The sequence below is a fragment of the Leptosomus discolor genome, chromosome 8 (assembly GCF_034619465.1).
Source record: "Leptosomus discolor isolate bLepDis1 chromosome 8, bLepDis1.hap2, whole genome shotgun sequence".
Classification (NCBI taxonomy): domain Eukaryota; kingdom Metazoa; phylum Chordata; class Aves; order Leptosomiformes; family Leptosomidae; genus Leptosomus; species Leptosomus discolor.
In genome coordinates, this window is record NC_141398.1 from 50080082 (window position 1) to 50099702 (window position 19621).

Below are 19621 nucleotides of genomic sequence, written 5' to 3' on the forward strand. Positions count from 1 at the left end.
GGCGCCGTGGCTTAGTTGGTTAAAGCGCCTGTCTAGTAAACAGGAGATCCTGGGTTCGAATCCCAGCGGTGCCTGCGCGGGGCGGCGCGCGCTTTTTGCCGGCGGGCACGGCTCCGCCGCTGCGGGACGGGGCTGCGCCGGGGCCGCGGGGCTGCAGCTGCGCTGCGATGGGGGGGAAAATCCCATGTACAGGCGTGAGAGTGGAGACGCCGCCAGTCAGGCTGGGCCGCCCGCTGCACCCTGCACAGCCGAGGGCACTCCCCGCCGCCCCGGGCCGGTTTTCGTATAGGGCCGAGAAAATGCCTCTCAAATTTATTTTTTTCTTGTCTCCAGAACTTCAGTAGCCCCTCAGTTAGGTAAACGCAGCCATTCTTTCTTTCTTTTTTTTTTTTTTTTTTCCCCTTCCCCTCTTACAGTTCGGGTGCGTATGGCTGAGTGTCTGACGCTGGGGCTTTGGGCGCCCAGCAGCACCGACACCTGCCCTTCACCGCTTCTTATTTGCTTCTATTACCTAAAGTCTGGTTTTTCCGAGTGGAAGTTGTGTTAAGTGTTGTGATGCGTGTGATAAAAAACAAACCTCTGTTAAAATACCAGAATATAAGTCATGCCAAAAAGATTCTGTATTATTTATCATGTGAGATTCTACAAAGATAAGTTCCTAAGGTATTTAGGACTGCTAAACAAATCACCAGCGCTTAAGCGAAATGTGCATGTTGAGTGTGTATGGCTTTTTTGGTTTTGTTTTTTTTTCTTTTACATTTACATGTGACAATGGGCCAAATGAACTTAAATCTAAAGTCAAGATTTGTCAATAGAGTTAAAACTACATTGAAGATTATATGTAGTTTGCCAGGTAGCAGGCAGTAACACCTGTCTGCATAAATATTTGCATTTTTATTTTTAATGTGAGCTGAATACATTTCCTTCTCCCACTTCTCACCCAAATTTTACACCATCACATCAATAACCAGTGAAGTAAGGCAGTTGTATATATGTGTATGTATACAGTCATGTCATCAACTGTCCTAAAATATAGCAAGTGGTGCTCATAGACCTTCTGGCCCTTATGCTGCTATGCTACTGGTATTCGCAATTTTGTATTTGAAAATACACACCTAATCAAGCGTGGTCTGTTTTAATTCCCAACAAGCAAGAGCGTGTGTGGTCAGACTGGCCTTGTGTATCAAGAGACCTGTTCTTTGCTCCTCAACTGCTCCTTGGCACTGGACACGCTGCTCTTAACTTGTGATCTCTTTTGCCATCTGCAAAATTACAATAATACTGAACTTACAGAGTTGCTGGGAGAGTTAATTAATGTTGTATGAAGCTCTTTAAGCTTTTGGATAAAATCGATATTAAAGCCATGTTTTTATTTTTCTTCTCAGTAAGCCCAGTCATTCTGCAGTTAGATCATGCTGGTGCTAAGCCTCTTCAATAGTGCTGGCAACATTCACAGATGCGTTTGGACTGTTTCTGGGAAGAGGGGCCCGACTGACTTAATCTCATTGATAGGTAAAAAATCAAGTTGCAAATAAAACTTGTGAAGGGTTTAAATAAAGGTGTTATTTGAAAATTTAGTGTGTAGGACTGTGACAGTCTTCTTGCTGAAGGTGCTTATTAGCTACTCAGATTATTTTGTGCTCGCCTACAGACATATATGTAATACATGTTTTTCCAGGATGGTATTTTTCTGTCAAGATACTTTTCCTATTTTAATCTCAAAATATTGCATGAAGATGTGTGATTATTATATGAATATATGATTGATATTGCCTGAGAAGAGGTAAGTGTAATAGGTAGCTTATGATGAGTTTTTAGAAAATACTTTACGATATTTCTAATTGTAAAAAAAAAAAAAAGCTGTTTTTTTGATGTCAAGCCTAAACTAAATGGCCACAGTCTGTAAGAAAGAAGGATGCATACCATATTTCTTACAATGTGTTCCCATAATGACTGCCTCCTTCAAATGGGACAAATTAACACCTGGTAAAGACAGGGAATCCTCGCATGTTAAATATAATAAACTATAACCTCTTGTAAAAGTGTATTATAGGAACTTGCATACGACCCTGACCAAATTCTTGCGACAGACACAAATCCCTAAAATTGTTAATTGTGCTCTGGTCCTTTTATCCACAGAGCATACAGTATTGAACGTTTTAGAGCTGTAATGGATCTCTGAAATCATACTAAAGTGGAACCAAAGAATAATTTAATTGCCAATAGCAAGTATACTGTTCAGTTATTTAAGCTGGGAGAGCAAATCCTCCTGCCTTTGAAGATCTGGAATGAAGTAAACAGTATAAGTTCTCGAGCATGTTTGGGTCCTCTCTGTGGACATTACACATAGGCAATTTAAGCATGATTTTCTCTAATGGTTCCTAAAATGCACGGTGGTTCCTTAATCATTACTCGTGTTTACCTTAATTTTCTAGCTTGTGTGAGCAAGGACACAATACCCGAGACGTGGATTCACGAACAGGTCAGGAGGCTCTGGATTGTTCAAAGTAGTCTGTAATCAAAGCCCCATGGAAGCAGTACAGTGCTGTCGCAGTCTTGGCAAAAAGATTCTTGTTTTAGACAGGCAGAGTTTTTATAATTAAATATGTCGCCTCTGTATCTTCACTGGCTGTTTGTATGACACCTGCCTTTGACTTGCTGTTGCGTAGTTTAAATGCAAAACATGCAAAATACATCCCAAAAGAACTTTGGACAGGTGACTCCAGTATGGACCAGGTATACCAGTGCTCTGGCCTGAACCTGCTTAATGGTTTTCACATGGCATTATCATGTGTGATGAGTTGAAAGTTAAGCCTTGGTTTGAATTAATCTAATAAAACACTTTCCATCTGGAATACAAAAGACCATAGTTCCAGGCTTTTATGAAAGCCTTAAAAATTAACTTTAGATGAATAAATAAAATATCTTTTTATGTACGTAATTGGAAGACAGTTTTGTATTCTTACAGCTTTTCATGCTTTATCCCAGTGGTGGCAAATTTTCTGAGGTGAGAAAGAGAGAAGAAGTCTGACTGCCTTGTATATTCACAAAATAAGCATGTTTCCTCTTGTTTTCTAACAGCAGCTACATCACTGGAAAATGTGTTTGAATTAGAATATTTGTTTTTTAAATAGGAGACTAAACTATTGAAATAACACTGCTTTATAGATCTCTGGATTGGGCCAAATGACTCTTAAAGCCCAGGAACTACATTTTGAGAGGTTAGATTCTAGCTTTGTTCTCAGCTGCTGCTGCACCTTTTCTCTTTTGGTGTCTGATGTATTTTGAACACTTAATATTTGACTTTCATGTGTAAGGTGTACAGCAGTGGTGGAAAAAGATGATATATTAGCATACTTTATTTGACTTAACCACAGCATATACAGTACCTCTAAAGAGCTGTAGGGTAATAAATTTAAGTTATCCTGTTAAGTGTATTTTTAATAAGCTTTTACCTTAGACAGTTGCCAAAAACTCCATAATTTGTACCTGTTACTGGTTTCTAGCTGCATTAGGAGCACGAAACTAACCTGTTCTTGAGAATCAGCTGCTGAAATTCTATCAAGGTGCTATAGAAGAGTAACATGTGAAGTAGTATCTCAATAGCTTAGCATTTACATAAAAATAATGTGAAATAAAAAGCCAGTACCTGACATTGTAAAGAATTCTCAAAGTGGCAGGAATTGCTCCAGAAGATCTAACTCCTGTGCTGTTGTGACTAATAATTTTCTTAGGAGTTTCATCACCAGCTTGTTCTGTGAAATTGTATCCGGAATTTATCACATTTATCATGGTGACTCCCTGCTGCTGACTCAATGAAGTTGAGTGTGTTAAGTATCGCTTAACATAAGAAAAAAACTATGCTGAAATTAAATCAGACCAAGGGTGGATTTAGCCCTGTGTCCTCTCTATAACTGTAGCCCATAGCACATGTCTAGGGCAGAACATAAGCACAGGGCAAACATGCAGTGATATTCTGCCAGAATACCGTACCAGCCTCTGGTGATTTCCAGCTCAGGGTCTTGAACTCTCACATACAGATGTGATCAAATTTAATTTTTCATTTCTCCATGTCTGTGAATAGGAAAAAGTGAAGTGACTCCTGCAGGCAGATGTGCATATTGGAGACATCTTTATCATGGGGACAGTCGCCTAAAGAAGGAAAATATTAGAGGCAGTCAGATGTTTAGTGGCTGTTTATTGCAGCAGCAACTACAGGCTTAGGGGAAGATATTTTCCAGTTTGCCTGTGAGCTGGCATTGCTGCCTGCATGTTAGTCACAAAGATTTGATTGAAAACCTTTGATGAAAACGTCGAGTGAAGCCACATTGCCTGTTAACCCCAGTTTGTAAAACTGCCCTTTCATATTTCCTGACACGCTGTTCTGTGATGTGTCATGCTTCGACAGGCATGTCCAGTGACATGGTGTCTTGCCTGTATAATGTGATGTGATGTCTGTGTCATGAAAGGATTTGTCAGTGTGTAACATGTCAGCTCTGAACTTTGGGGTGGTGGGGGGAACTGTTTGGGATACTGTAGTCTGCATGTTGGAAAACAAAGGCATTTTCCAGTTACTACTTTGCTGCTTGTAGAAAGTGTTGATATGGATGGTTTAATTTGTAAGTAATTGGCAGAAATTATACATGTTACTTGTAGGCTTGTTGAAATATTTTCGTTGTCTGTTCTTACAAAATAAGCAGTGACGTTAGTGTGTCTTGTTGAGAAGAAAGTGACTTGACCCCATCATCCAGCAGATCAGTCCCTCGTGTATTCTGCTATTGATATTTATAGTCCAGACCTTTATGGAGGTAAAACCAGCCTGTGAACTTAGAGACAGATACCCCATGTCACTTAAAAGACAGAAAACACAACAGAGGGCAACAGCAGCGAGAGTAAGAGACAGGCACTGAGCAATTTAGATTCTTCCCATTTAGGACCTGTGTTGCTGCATTCTCCAGTCAACCCAGCTCGTAACTACACCTGAATCGGGGAAAAAAAAAAAAAGTTTTTGAAAGCTTGGTTGTGTCTCAGTTCAGAATGGAAACCAAGATTCTTCAAGCAGGGAGACAGGTTAGCTAGAAAATTGCAAGTTGTCTGCCTTCCTGCAGCAGAACGGAGAATTTTTCATCCAAAAGGCCAAAATCTAAAATGTGGGGTTCTGTGGGACCACTGGGAGAAGTGAGGCAGTTTTGGAGATGTTCTTTGACCGCTCTGAAAAATATTATTTCATTAGGTACACTTGGCTTATTTTCAGAAGTTTGTTTTCTTGAAGGTGTTTTCACTTCGCATGTTTTAAATGTACATTGCCTATCTTGGCAATTTGGATTGTTTTATTAGATGGTGAAACCATTACAATGCAGTTCATTTTCAGCTTGACTTCTGACATTCAAAACCCACCTGGACGCGTTCCTGTGTGATCTACTCTCAGTGGTCCTGCTCTGGCAGGGGGGTTGGACTAGATGATCTTTTGAGGTCTCGTCCAACCCCTAACATTGTGTGATTCTGTGATAAATTAATTAACAAATGTGTATACATAAAAATTAATTTTTATATATTTTTTTTTTTTTGCGTAGGAGTAATATAGATTTGAAAACTATGTAGCCTGATATCACAGGAGACCCATGTCCTAACTGTGATCCAGGTGGTGTGAAGATGGAATTTGTAGTAAGAAATACACGTCTCTATTACATGTATATAGCCTTATTGTTAATTTTGAGAACTATTTTAAAAACAATTACCTTGAGCAAAGTGTGAGTGTTGTTAACCCCTATGAAATAAAATCTACAATGTTAAGGCCTCTGACACGTAGCATTCCTTTTTGGCCAAAGAGCCTTTAGATCTTCAAATGAGCTGAAATTCAGTCTATTTTGAAGGTATTTATTAATGGCTGTGGTTGCTTCTCAGTCTCTGTACGTCTCTTTCATTATAATTAAGGTAGTGAGGTGCAGATGTTGCAGATGGACCTGTGGAACCTGCAGCACGATTCCTGCAGGTGGGTGCTTTGCTCCGGGTTCATCTGCATGAGCCTTGTTCCAGGACATTGCTTTTTTAATCCTGGAGACCTGAGATTGCACAGATTGCACGGGCACATACGTACTACTAACGTGGTTGTGGGAACTTCTGTTTCATGTGTTGAAAAGGCCAGCATGCAAGTTTAAATGCATTCAGCAACCACAGAAAAGCCAGCAATTTATCTCTGTTCTAAGTTGTTTAAAAGATAATGCCTGAGGTATATGAAACAGGGAGGCATCTGTCTTTCGTTTTGCAACAGGTCTTTTCTTTCCGTCAAAAAAACTGTAGTTAAGCTATGATTGAGATTTAAATATACAAGGATATTTTTAATATTAGTTGGTGAGGTAATCAAGAATTGACCCACTGACGTCAATGGCAAAACTCCCACTGACTGTGCTGTAGTCAGGTTTTCATTCAATAAAAAGATAATAAAGAATCTGATTCATAATGAAGGGAGGAAAAGATGATTCAACCCAAGCTGTGTGGGTAGAGTTTTTCCTGTGTTATTAACTGTGCAGTGCCATCAAAACAACCAGGTCTGTCCTTATCTGCTGTAGTGGTTATGATTATTCTTCACTTACATACGGCTAAACACAGTCAGCCCTCATGTTACTCCTGCCAAAGCATGTGTTGAGCTCATTGTTGTCAATGGAAACTGTTGAGTGCTGAGTTTTTCTGAAAATCTCTTGATAATATCTTAAGACAAGAAGTATTTTGAAATTGTCTGAATTACAGCTTTTTTATGACAGAAAGGTTGATTAGGTATTGTTTCTAGATGATTTTTTTAAACAAATGTGCTTTTTAGTGTGTATGCTATGTACATTAAAAATCTTCCTCTCTTTTTTTTTTTTCTCCCATGATAGAGAAATGTAATGGTCAAAATTATTGCAAGAGCAAATAATATGACCATTTATACCTATAATTTAATTTGACATATTTCACTGAATGAACATACTAGAACATCATAGCCCAGAAATAATATAGTATAGTGTACCTAATTATTACAGATTTGGGTTAATATTTGGAAAAATGTCTGATTTAAACTATTCAATTAACTTTGTGTGTTTATTTCTGATGAATTACATTATATATAGTGCTTTTTTGTTAGAATAAATATTTGCTGTCAGTAACAGAAATTGTCAAATAACACATTAACTCAGTTCTGTTTGGCCAGCCCTGGGTGGCTATTATTTTCAGTACTAGACTTTTATTTTTGTTAAATTAACATTTAATTTGCATGTCATTTTCAGGCAAAACAGAGTCACTCAGTTTTTTCTCTGGTGTGGGTTATGATCTTTTATTCGGTGCTTCTCACGGTCATTTGAGTTATCTTTATATAATAAATATGCATTAATGCATAATCTTAATTGAGCAGGATACCAGTATCCTGTTATTTCCCTACCTTTAAAGCAACCCGAACCAAATCCTTGTACAGTATTATCTGTATTAGCTGAGTTCTAAAGTTGATTCTTTTGTTTTCTAATAGATTGTCCTTTGAAGTGTTAGAGCTGTGTGTCCTTAATGACTGTAACTGCATGTCCATGTGTGATGAAGGTTGGGATTATGCAAACTGTTCAGGTACCATTGTCACATGATATCCTTTTCTTTTGCCTGAGAAAATGTATCCAAGGTATTTCTAGCAAATTCCTTAAATGAAATTAGAGTATGTAAGGTTTGCATATTGAATGAGAAAAAAATAATGCTCAAGATTTCTACTTCTTGACTCTGACCAGCAGAAAAGATACACAGTGTCCTGCAGTTCTTTGACTACCCAGAAAAATAAACCATTTGGTGAATAGTTAACTTGGGGCACTTGGTCAAAATGAGTGTACTGCCTTGGTTGCCAGGGCCAAAATCTGCCCCTGTTCTAAGATGGCAAGAACAGGGTGAACTTCATGTGCTCCTTTAATGTTGTTTCCCATGAGGTCAATTGCCGTTTCTTCTGGCAGTCCCTCTGGCTGTGGTCTGTGGAAACAGAATCTGGAAGATTAGGGAGGAATTAATGAATTAGTAGTTGTAAACAGAAATTTGGAATGATTAGAGCCCAAGGCTGCTCTGAGCTACCCTATCTCTTAAAAAGGTGGCTAGTAAGACCCATAACACTGTAGTTTAGATGCAGTGGTCCAAATTCGGTGTTACATGACTAGAAATAAGAGAAGGATTTAGTCGGTTCCTTTGATACCATCTTGTTGAATCTCTGACTTAATAATTTCCAAATGATTTCACATAAATTGATTAGGCAGCTGATGCTGGTTTCCGTATTTCAGCAACTCTGAACGCGGGGCCCTCAGGAGAACATAAAAATAGATTTGGGGCTGTCTTGGCACCACTGGCTTTAGGCCTGCCTGGCACTGATCATAGCTAATTTGGCTGCAGAGCTTCTGGTGGGTACTCTACAATCTGAAATTGATCCAGATCTTTGCTCTGTGTCTGTTCCTCCCTGTGAAGAACTTCAGGAAGAATATTCAGTAATGACTGTTGGAATGACAATTGCCTGTAAGAAAGAGAGCATGTTTTATTCAGTAAATACAAATATTTCTGAAACAAAGTTATATTGTGGTAATATTAAAATTGTGAATGCTTGCACATCAAGATTTATGTATCACTAATGTTTTTTGCATTAACTTTCTGTCCCCTGACTCTGGACACTACAGAGCTTAGCAGAAATTCTAATGAGCCCTTCTGTGCTGGAATGCATCAAGTAAATTACCCGCAAATACAGCTAGACTTGTGCTGAGCTAAATGTGGGCACTGCAGTGAGTAATTGTAATTGTTTCCAACTGGGATTACTGTACTTTCAGTAAATCTATAGACATGGGATGAAATATTTAAAATTGCTTGGCAGTTAAATATTTGCTAGTTTGCCTCGCTTTTGAGAAATAGGAAACCTTTGTGATTCATACCTCAATCGTTGCAATCAGTGGGCACTGCTTTGCCATTAAGTTCAGTGAACGTAGGATTGAGAACAAATGAACTAATCACAACACAAAAGTTCTTTGCAATAGGGGAAACAAGAAGAATTGAATTTGTGATTGCTACACCTGTGGCTGTGGAAATGGATCAATACCATATTAGCTAGTGAAACAATGACATTAAATGTTATCTCTTTGGATCACTATTTTTTTTCCAAGCTAGTAATATGCCATTTTTGTGACCGTAACTACCACTGTTCTTTTTTGTAGTTAGAGCAGAAGAGTATTGCATAAGTAAGATTTAAAAAAAACAATTGTCGTAATTATTGTCACTTATGAAAGTTGACAAGTTACTGCAGCAGACTAATATTTTAAAATGGATAAGTTTTCCTAAGTTGCATAAAAATTATATATGAGCTGCCATATTTTTAGTACTCAACAACATAAATGCATACAAATATTTTTGTTCATTTGTTCCAAGATGGTCTGTGAATAATGATAGATTCATAAAAGCTAATTACAGTGAACTCCCAAAACAACTGGTTGGATGAGTTAGTAACTGAAAAATCAACACAACCTGTCTGTAAATGATTCTGGCAAAGCGAATACAAATGAAAGTATAAATAAATACTTATTCTTTTATTCAAATAGGTTTTAAAACTGATTTAATCTCCACAGCACCTCCCCGAACACGGACAAACCAAATAATATGCTGCCATGGGAAAAAGTGCTACAATGAAGGATATTTGAACACTGATGGCTGTAAATGCATATGCCAGTCTGGGTATCATGGGAATTTCTGTGGTATGTATACTGCATTACCCTGAACTCCTCTCAAATCTGTACAAGATCAAAGTACTTTTCTGTTAGCTACTTTTAATTTAGAATTTGTGACCCTGCTGGTTCTGTCTACCAGCTTGACTGCTTTCTGTTTAAGAGAATTCTTAAATGTGTAATGTATAAGTATAGAGAAACCCATGTATAAATTGGGTTTTATTATGGTTGCCTGTTGCAGTATTCTCCCTCCTCCTCCCACCTCAGCCCCTCTGGAATATCTGTTTACATTTGAGATTTCCCAGACTAAGAACTCTGTGCAGGAATTATATATTTAGGAAAGTATATACTTTCATATAATTCTGAATGTAAGTAGATACTGTTTTGTGACATTCTTGTTCATCTGCCTGCTACTCCAGGTAGTGGTGGATATTACCTTAAGTTGTTCTATTGCATTTTTTTCAATCTTGTTTCCTTATTTCTGTTAAAATAATATTTTTCATTAATTTGGTTGGCTTCTCTATCTAGCACCTTCGTCTCCCAGTCAATTAAGGGAATAACTGGAATGTTTTGGCAGCCACCTAAATACTCTGGGAAGGGTTGACATCTCGGGGCAGTAGTGCAGGCAGTCATGCTACTGTTGGCCTCAAGGATAAATAAACAAATGTCAGCTCAGGGGAGTGCCATTGACCCCGTGTGAGAAGTTGATGCATATGAAAGAGGATCTCGAATGACTCTACCTTCAGAAAAAGGGAAGTGCAAGGGCAGGAATTTTCTCACATTTTCCAGGACTTTGTCTTTCAGTTTTTGAGAAATATTTTACTGTCTCTGTTTGGCATCGTATTTACATATGATGTTGTGTTGTAACAACATGTACAGTTACATAGTCCAGGTCTTAAATTGTGTGAAGGATTTCTCAAAAATCTCTTGAAAGCTTTGTGAAAACAAGTACCTGTGCTCTCTAAAAAGAGTTTTGATCCTCTAAATCACTAATTATCCTCATACTCTCTCCCCCCGCCCCCCCCCTCTTTTTTTTTTTTTTACTTCTCTCCAGGCACACTTACAGACTGTGTATGAATGAATCCACACGGCTGCTGTCTTGTTCATTCAGATACTTTCTTACAACGTGGTTCTTACACAATTATTGAATGATTTTCCCTTTGCATTCTTCAGCCCACTTGCCACAGGCTCTCCTTTTATTTACATGCTTTGGTCAGAACATACAACTGGCTGCACAGACTGAGTCACAGTTAAAGGGTATATTGGATTACAGGGTTTTCTTTATGCAAAAGAAAACCTGACTTTTAATGTTTTTAAGCTCCATTGAAGGTTGAAGCAGCTTTGATTCTTCTGCAAATCCCTTGAGTTTTGTTCCATGGTTTATGCTTGTCCTCTTTTTTTTTTTTTTGTTTTCTTCATCTCTTTCAGTAACGTGGTCTGAATCAGCATTCTCATTTGTCAAAATGTTACTAGGTTTATAATAATCAGATAGAGTTCACTTGCATGCTTCAGACAGCTTTTACTTTTTAGAGATTTTTGTACACTGTTCAGTACTAAAAAATAGCCTAAGCAGCAAGGAACAGAGATTAAATCTTTGCACCTGCTAGCTACTAGCCCACCATTCCTGATGACATGCTACCAGTTTGTGTTTTGGACACTGTTTACACAATAAATACCCATTCTTGCTGTTGCTGTGAACAGTTGGTAGAATCGCTAAGGTGCCAGAGAGATAGTGTTTGTTTATTCGGTGTGACACTGCAAAGAGCGCAGAGCCTTTTGTATATGGAAACAGACCTTATGATTTAGTATGATGAGTCTATGTTCCTGTATCCCTTTCATGATAAGCATTGGCACACAGTCTGCCTAATGACCTGACATTCACATGTGAGCACATGTTGGTTTTTCTGTTTCCTGGTGCTTTAGACTTCCTTGACATTTAGTAAAATTAGCTGAACAGATTATTGTCCTGATGAGCCAATACATTGTCATCCTTATGTCCTTCTTAATACAATACTATAAGTCTGGCTGTATTATCCCTGTGAAAAATAGGGAGACTTTTGTAGGTGAGCTCATGTGTTCCTTTATGTCCTTTCTCATTCTTCCTGTGGAACAGCCTCACTGATGCATACTTCCACATTTTTTGCTGGTTTTTTCTGCCTGTGCATGTGAAGAAGAGCTTTGCAGTCATTTGGGAAATAAGCTGTAATTTGCTCTTTTATGAACCCAAAAATCACTGTGCTATGAATATGTATTGAGAATTTAGAGAAAAAAAATGTGGAAGAATTGTTGGTAGTAATGATTTTAGCTGTCATAATGATTCGAAGGATACTTTCATACGGAAAATCATGAGGACTTTTAAAACTACGTAGGGTATTGCAGTGAATAAGAAGTACAATGCTTTGTGCAGAATGGGTTTAACAGAAATTTATACTCAAAACCATGCCACTGGAACTCTAAAAACATAACTATAGTAGACAAATAAAGGAAATGAAGCCATAAATCAGTGTTAGCAACCACCCCTGGGACAGGTGGAATGCAAGTTAAATTCTCTAGGACCAAATAAAGCCTCTGAGGAAATGCCTGGGCCAAATTTGAATGAAAAGGAGTAGCCATAGCAGCTACATTTTAGGTATTGGTAATGCAATGAGCACTAGAGAAAAAAAAAAAAAAAGAAAAATTACTTAATCGTCAATGAAACATGAAAAGCCTGGTTCTTCTTACCCTCTGTTTATACTCTTCCTGCTGAACTCGTAGTTGGATGCAAGTAAAATGGCCATCTATAGTAAGTATAGGGGGTAGTATAGGCTATAACTATATTCAGTTTACAGTGGAATTTCTGCAGTGCTCAGAGTCCAGTTCAGAATTGAACTGCAGGTATTGCAGTGATTTTTACCCCAGCACTTGTGGATGGCACTGGCAGAGCACTATCTCCGAGTTGCCTCCTGCACCATTCCTCAAATGTCAGCCTGCTGAATGTCATGCTCTGGATAATTTATATCAGTCTTAAGTCTTTGCACAAGTTTCACAGTCATAAGAATGGGTGGAAGACAGCTCTAAAAATTATTAGTGTTCCCAACCAGTGGGTAATGTTATACCAGAGAGCATTTCCTGGGCTGGCAGTGGGAACGCTACAGGGTAGCGTGACAGGGGAGCTGCTCTGCAGCCTGTCCATCTGCGTTGCAGTTGTGTCCAGCCCTTCTCCACACAGTACAAAAGCCAGTCACTGAACTCATTTGAAGGTGTCTGTTCAGCCCTAATTATATTTTGCTTTTCCATGCATGCTAAGTTTTAGATATGCCTGATTTCATGCAACACCTTATTTAATTTCTATTCTTTTTTTGGTTTTGTTTTTTAAACAGAATTGGAGGCTGGAAGCACATTGCTGAGCAACCTCATGTGGCTATTTTAATCTGCTCTGATAACAATATGCATACTGAGCAAAGAAAATATTTGTTCTCTCCCTAGGAGATAGTTTTAGTGCACATTCACTGTGTTCATCCTGTGACTTAGAGGAGCTTTCATGTTTCTAACTCAAATCTGTTTGATCTCCTACTTAAATTCTGAAATAAGTCTGTAGTAATTCATGCAGATAGTGTATGTTTGGCTAAGAATGTATTGATAGTTTACTTCATTTTCTTCTGTAGAAAAGAAGTAAAGTAATAAAGAGAACTTCAGGCCTTACTAAGCCCATTATTTCCCTGAATTTCTGTATGTGAAGCGGAATCTGAAAACACATTCATACACCTGAAACATGATTCAGCTTTCATTTGGCATTGCTCTTGTATCATTTACAAGCAGAAGAGACTCGCTTCTGAGTTACTTTAGCCCTCATTTACCAAAGATTTTGTATGTCAAGGAGAATAGTAAATCCTTTAATGACTCCAGCTACCAGAGAGAGAAAGCCCCTAACATAACCAAAGCATAAAAGGATTTATCATAAACTAAATTAAATCATCCAAATTAGCTCATCAACAGATATGAAGAAACGGGCAGAAGAGAGGAATCAATTTAGCATCTTAGTAGATCAGGAGACTCACTATTGTCTCGCAGTGCCTTTCTAGTACAGAGATAATGAAAACTAGTGTCACCACAGTTTAAGTCAATCCAAATACAGTTATTAAATGATAAAGTCACAGGGGAGGTAGGAGGTGTGGTGTTGAAAGGTGTGTGGAGTCACAAGTGAAATAGATTTGTAGGAACTCATTGTACTTGTGTAAGCTGCAGAACCTCTGTGCAAGGTAGCGGGAGTGGGAAGGTGCTCAAAGGATCCCAGGAACCAGAGCTCAGGACCGTACTGCAGGCAACGAGGTGTGTGTGTTGGCAGGTGACAGACGAGAGCCTCATGAAACAATTGACATAATTGTTGGCATAAAAAAGTGTCATGAGATTATAGTTTTAAAACTGAATCACACTGAAAATATTTAAGGGTAAAAAGAAAAGAGAAATAAAACGGTGTTGGTCTTAGCTGGGCTTTTTCACGTGTCCAGAATGACTTGCTGTCCAGTGGAGCTGATTGATGAAGTACAGATTAGTGATTTTGATAAGGAACCATGATAAACTTCCTCAAATTATTTCTGTAAGGATTAGAAACAAAGACAATTCTAATCATCTTCTGTAATTATGCTGCATGTTTCAAAACTCTGGTCTCAATAAATAACACTGTGAAATAAAAACAAGACCTAATTTACTTAATGGAGCAGGTTCTGTAGACCTCCAGTTTTGTTAAGAGAGCTAAGTTACAAGTATAAAAAAAAAAAAATTAAGATGCAATTAATGCTACCTTGATAGTAGTTACAAAGACAACCCTTTCAAGAGAGAATGATTTTATTTTATTTCTCAAGCAATTACCCTAATGTAATTGCTACTCATAATCTGGTGTGCTTGATACAAATTCAGGATTTCATTGAACATTCAGCGTCACAGAGGAATATCACAGATTTGTGCACTCCTTGGAAAAATGCCTATACATTGGTCATCTTATTATAGTATCTCTCCATCAAACAATTTGGATTCGCTTTCCCGTAATACCAAGTTGCTTATATTTATTCCCATCACATTTCATAAAATGAATGTGAATTACATCAAGTTTTTTCCAGCTCTTCATAGAATGCATGACTTACAAATTCCTAATGAAGAGTAAGGAAAATAGTTCACTGTGAAGTTTTAGCAATGATCTATAATGGGTCAAGACAGGAATAGCATTAAAGTCGGTGCAGCAAAGAACTCTTGAGAAATATCTTCCCTTTCAGGGAGAGAGTTTACTAAGTGTAAACCTTATTAAATCCAGGCAGATAGTGTTGTATAGTGGTGCAATGTGAACCCTTGTAAAAACAAAACTGGTGGTAAACTATGTGACGTTGAGACACATAATGCATGTTACCACACCCAATGTTTTCTAACCAACTTTCCTTTAATGCCAGGTTTCAAAAGAGAGCAGTGGTCATTAAAATATATGGGATTACAGGCTCACTTATCTACACAAATCTGTACGTGCTACTCTTGTGTTGAAACCGATTTATGGTGAAAAAGAGATAATTGCACAGAAAGAACTTGTGTAACAGGTAAAATTATAGTCCTGGTTTAAAGAAATCTCAACCAAATTAATCCAAAGAAAGAGTTGCTTATAAAAGAGACATAAGCTTTTATGAGTTACAAAAATTAGATACAGAAGGAACTGATGTGGAAAAGGCAATAAAATTAGATGCAGTCAGACTGAGACAGAGATTACTCACATGGGCAGGTTGAGGTTCCAAGTTATTTTAACATTCTTGGTACTAATATTGATGAAATCCATAATCTCTTTGTCAACATTGCTGTATCATTTTGATGTCTTCATCTTTTTACTGTAAATTAAAAAAAAAATTTGTAATATCCTTTGATTACACTCAGTAAAACTCTATCAGAACTTTATTTTGGTGGTGTTACTTGACTTTTTTGTGATCCAGTTCTGTCAAAAGCATTAAAATGAATGAACATGCCTATAGCTCCAGCATATATAATGTATAACTTCTACCTATGAAATTTCCTAGAGCCGTCTCCGTATCACATGTTCTGAAATGGGATATGAAGGCTTGACACTTGGCTTGCAACAGTGGTTTAGCTTGGTGCAACTCTTTTAAACTGATTTTAAAAAGATCTGCAAATCATCCTGAAGTAGAGCACCTAGAATGGGTTCTCCTGGTTATGTTTTCAAGGTGTTTGTGTGGATGTTGTAGTATGATTATGAATTCCCTTATGCCAGTAGATGCTGGAGCATATGTATATATAATTTCATATATAATTTTCTAATTTGTACATATATTTCTGTGAACACAAAAGTGTGTGACTGAAAATCAAGACTCAGGATTTTAAGTTAGTCTTACACGAACACTGAAGTACAGGAATAATTCTAAACTGAGTGGGTTTTATCTTAACAACAAGTTAGTGGCATGGATAGAGTCTGCTAAAAAAGAATTTGCATCTGTCACTTTGCTTTCAGTCCTATATAGTGTGTTGTTTCAGTGAGATGCGAGGATGTTATTTAATGGAAATGAGAGATGCACTTTACTCATAATTATCATAAAAAGGGTTAATGCGGAATGTAGAGGTGAATAGATAAATTATTTTATTATAATAATAGACTCACCGAGGAAAAACTCTTTTATGACACCTTCCATTATTGCTGTTACAGGACCGTAATTTGAAGATTACTGCTCAAAAACCCAGACGAAATGATTTTACAATCATGGGCCCATTAAAGGTTTAAGAATTGTCTGGTTGGATTAGGAAGAATTTAGTTGTGGAAAATGTTGTGTGATTTATTATGCTACTTAAAAAGCACACAGACGCGTGTACTTGTAAAGCAGGCTGCATCTGCAGAACAGGCAGGGCCCCTCTGTGCGGCGTGCAGGGCCTTCTCACCTATGTGTAAACTTCGTTTGTGTCGATCTGCTTATTATTTCTGCATCTTTAGCATAGTAGAAGTATTTATTTTAACATCCAGTCCTCTCATCCCAAGTAGGCAAGATGTGCTACTATTGATCCTCAGGCCAGTCATCCATTAGGCCTCCATTAAGATCCAGAGTGATAGACAAATGTGAATTACAATTATTATAATTCCATCAAAGGGCTGCTAAGATAAGGTACGAGTCTGTAGCTCAGCAAGGATAAGGATCACCTGAACCCTGGAGATATTACGGTAGCCACACTTTGAATTGTTGAAATAAGGCCTAAAGCAGTATCTCAGCGTGCTGAGAGATGTCCTTTGGTGAACTGTGGTGTTTCCAGGCATTACAGCCCTTAGCCCCCTGTTTCATCGCCTTGCCAGAGTTTTTCACTATCAATTAAGAATCAGCAAAAGGGAACCTGAGTCTGTGCTTTGACTTTGATATGCTTTCTACATCCAACACGATCTGCTTCCCGTATACACTCCAGAAAGCATCTGTCATCACCATTGCCCTAAAATAGTTTCCGCCTGGCCTGGTATTTTCTCATCCATTTCTGCCTTTTCTTTCTCATCTGGTGTTTCCTTTCCCATGTTATAATTTGGTCGTTTTCTCTATTTCCCTGGCCAAATCTGCGTCTGAAGCTTTCTGCCAAGTGGATTAATTTTAAACAAGATACGGTGCCATGAGCATAGCTCTGTGGAGTGGTTTTATTGTAGACATTTGAAACTATTTGTTTAATTGAGCCGTGTGTTTAAAATTACACTCATGACCTTATAGGCAAATGAGGAGCATAGTTCTAATTAGTATTTTTAAACTGCAGAGCACCTCAGGCAAATTAAGTATGCTTTTCTCTCATATTTGAACCGTACAGACGTTTAGAATCATGCAGCTGTTTTCCCCAGTGGGGCACACGTAGTTAACAAATATCTGAAATATCTGTCCGAGTGTGTCCCTGGGCATGCATCGAATGTGCCTTTGGTGTGAGAGACCCAATGATGCACGCAGCTGGGTGTTACCTGTCATGGGCTCGGGACACCCAGCTTCCCCACGGCCGCTTGCTTTCCTCCCTGGTGTTGGGCAGTACCTGATCCAAACCTGACTCTTAGATGAGAATCAGAAGTTTAAAATGGCACGAAGCTTCTGATACAGCATATAATTTATGTTGTGGCATCTCTTTAGTGAGAATCTTACTCATGGTGCGTGCGTTGCTAAAAGGTGATGTTTGCTGTTAGCAAACGCCTCAGATTTACCTCAGCATCCCAGTTCCTCTTACTGCTGTCTCTTGCTTTTCTTATTCTTCCCCAGGAATGTCACCCTTGCGATGTGATCACTCCACCAGGTCTAGTCAGAGTGAAGCGCTGAACCTGGGACTATCGATGACAGAATAACCGAGTCCCTGGTTGTTATAACTGAATTGCAGCTACCGCAACCTGCCCTGGAGGGCATGCCAGCCCAGTGCTTGTGAGTTCCTGTGCCTGTGTCATTAGCACAGTTAGACCTCGATGTTGGATGGAAACCCCTTAAATATGAATTTTGCTTGGGAATTGCATCCCTTTCATGGGAAACTGGGTACAATAACGTATGTTACTGTTTCATGATGTTGATTTTACTGGTCAATATTAATTTAGCGATTGGAGAGTTTCTGTTACAAATACCCACAGACTGCACATCTGGTATCTCTCCTGTGATATAGCCACAGAAAGCAAAGATGCAATCTTTGTAGGGAAACTTTTCTGCTTATAGTGCAATGCAGCAAGACCTCATCTTTGCCCTGGAGGATTAAACTATGCCCTGTAGCACAGCCCTCCTTTGTGTAGTTTAAGAAAAGGCGCTGTCATGGAGTTTTCTATTGTTGTTGGCATCTGTAGCTGAATTAAACTGCTGCTCATTGGGCTGCAGCGCTCATGTCAGAGCAGTGCGGCAGTGCTGTCAGGTCTTTGCTCCTTGGAAAATAGAAGCTGTGCCACCAACAGAGGAGCTGGTACTGGTTTTCTGGGGGAGGATGTGAGGACCTGCAAATGGGAAAATGATGAAAAGGTCAGGAAATAGGTGAGGTAGAGCTGGTTCATTTTAGCAGTTCGTCACCTGAACAAGGGCATCTTTCATCTTTCGCTGTTTTGCTCTTCTGCTTATGAAGTTCCCAGTTAACTTTGTCTGGCTGCTTGTTGTAAACACGTGAGACTTCGTCCGTTTTCAGTGGAACACGATGGTTTTACGTCACTTGCATTGATCCAAATTGCGTTGACTTGCTGTGGATACGTAACCCCGTTAGTATGACCAGATTATTTCGGTTTCACACTCCGCTGGGCCTGGGAGGCTCCGGGTCCCATCCCTTCGGACGGGTGACCCGTGCGTTGAAGGGAGCGGAGAGCTCAGGGGGGCAGCCGAGTTTCTGGGAGGCTCTTCCCCCCGTGCAATTACCAGTGACATCTGATGTAAAACCTCCAGCGCGTTCGCTCGCGAGCCGCGGAGGAGGCAGCTCCAGCAGCCGCTTCCCTGAGCCCCCGTTGCCGCCCGCGGGCTCGCAGCACAGCTTCGGAGGGGACTCTCGGGAAAGGACGCACCGGCTCAGCTGGGCCGAGTCGGCTCCCCCAGCCCGGCCGGGGGGCAGCTCCGCCCGCCCCCGCGCCGCTTCCCCCGGCAGGGGGGGCCGGCGGGCCGCGGCGGCGCTGGGCGCGGCCTCCCGCCATGGGGCCGCGGGCTCCCCGCAGCCCGCCCGGCGCAGGGGCAGCCCCCGCGGGGCGCTGCGCTGCCGCCCCCTGCCCGGCGCAGGTGCTCGGGCGCGCCATGGCCGCGGGCACGGCGGCGGAGGGGGCCGGGACGAGGCGAGAGCGGAGCGCCCTGTGCCTGACAGGAAGCCCGGCGGCCCGGCGCCCTGGCGCTGCGCGGGCGGGCTCGGCCCTCGCCTTCCCTTCCGCCCCGGGCCGCGCTCCGCCTGCGCCGCCCGCCAGCTGCCGGCGGCCCCTCAAGGTGTGCGCGGCGGGGCGCGGAGCGGGG

General features: G+C 40.0%; 1 non-coding gene across 1 annotated transcript; it reads left to right on the plus strand.

The window, feature by feature from the left end:
• Positions 1–74, plus strand: TRNAT-AGU (transfer RNA threonine (anticodon AGU)). The gene has a single exon. It is a non-coding gene; the product is annotated as a tRNA-Thr (tRNA).
• Positions 75–19621: the final 19547 nt, after the last annotated feature.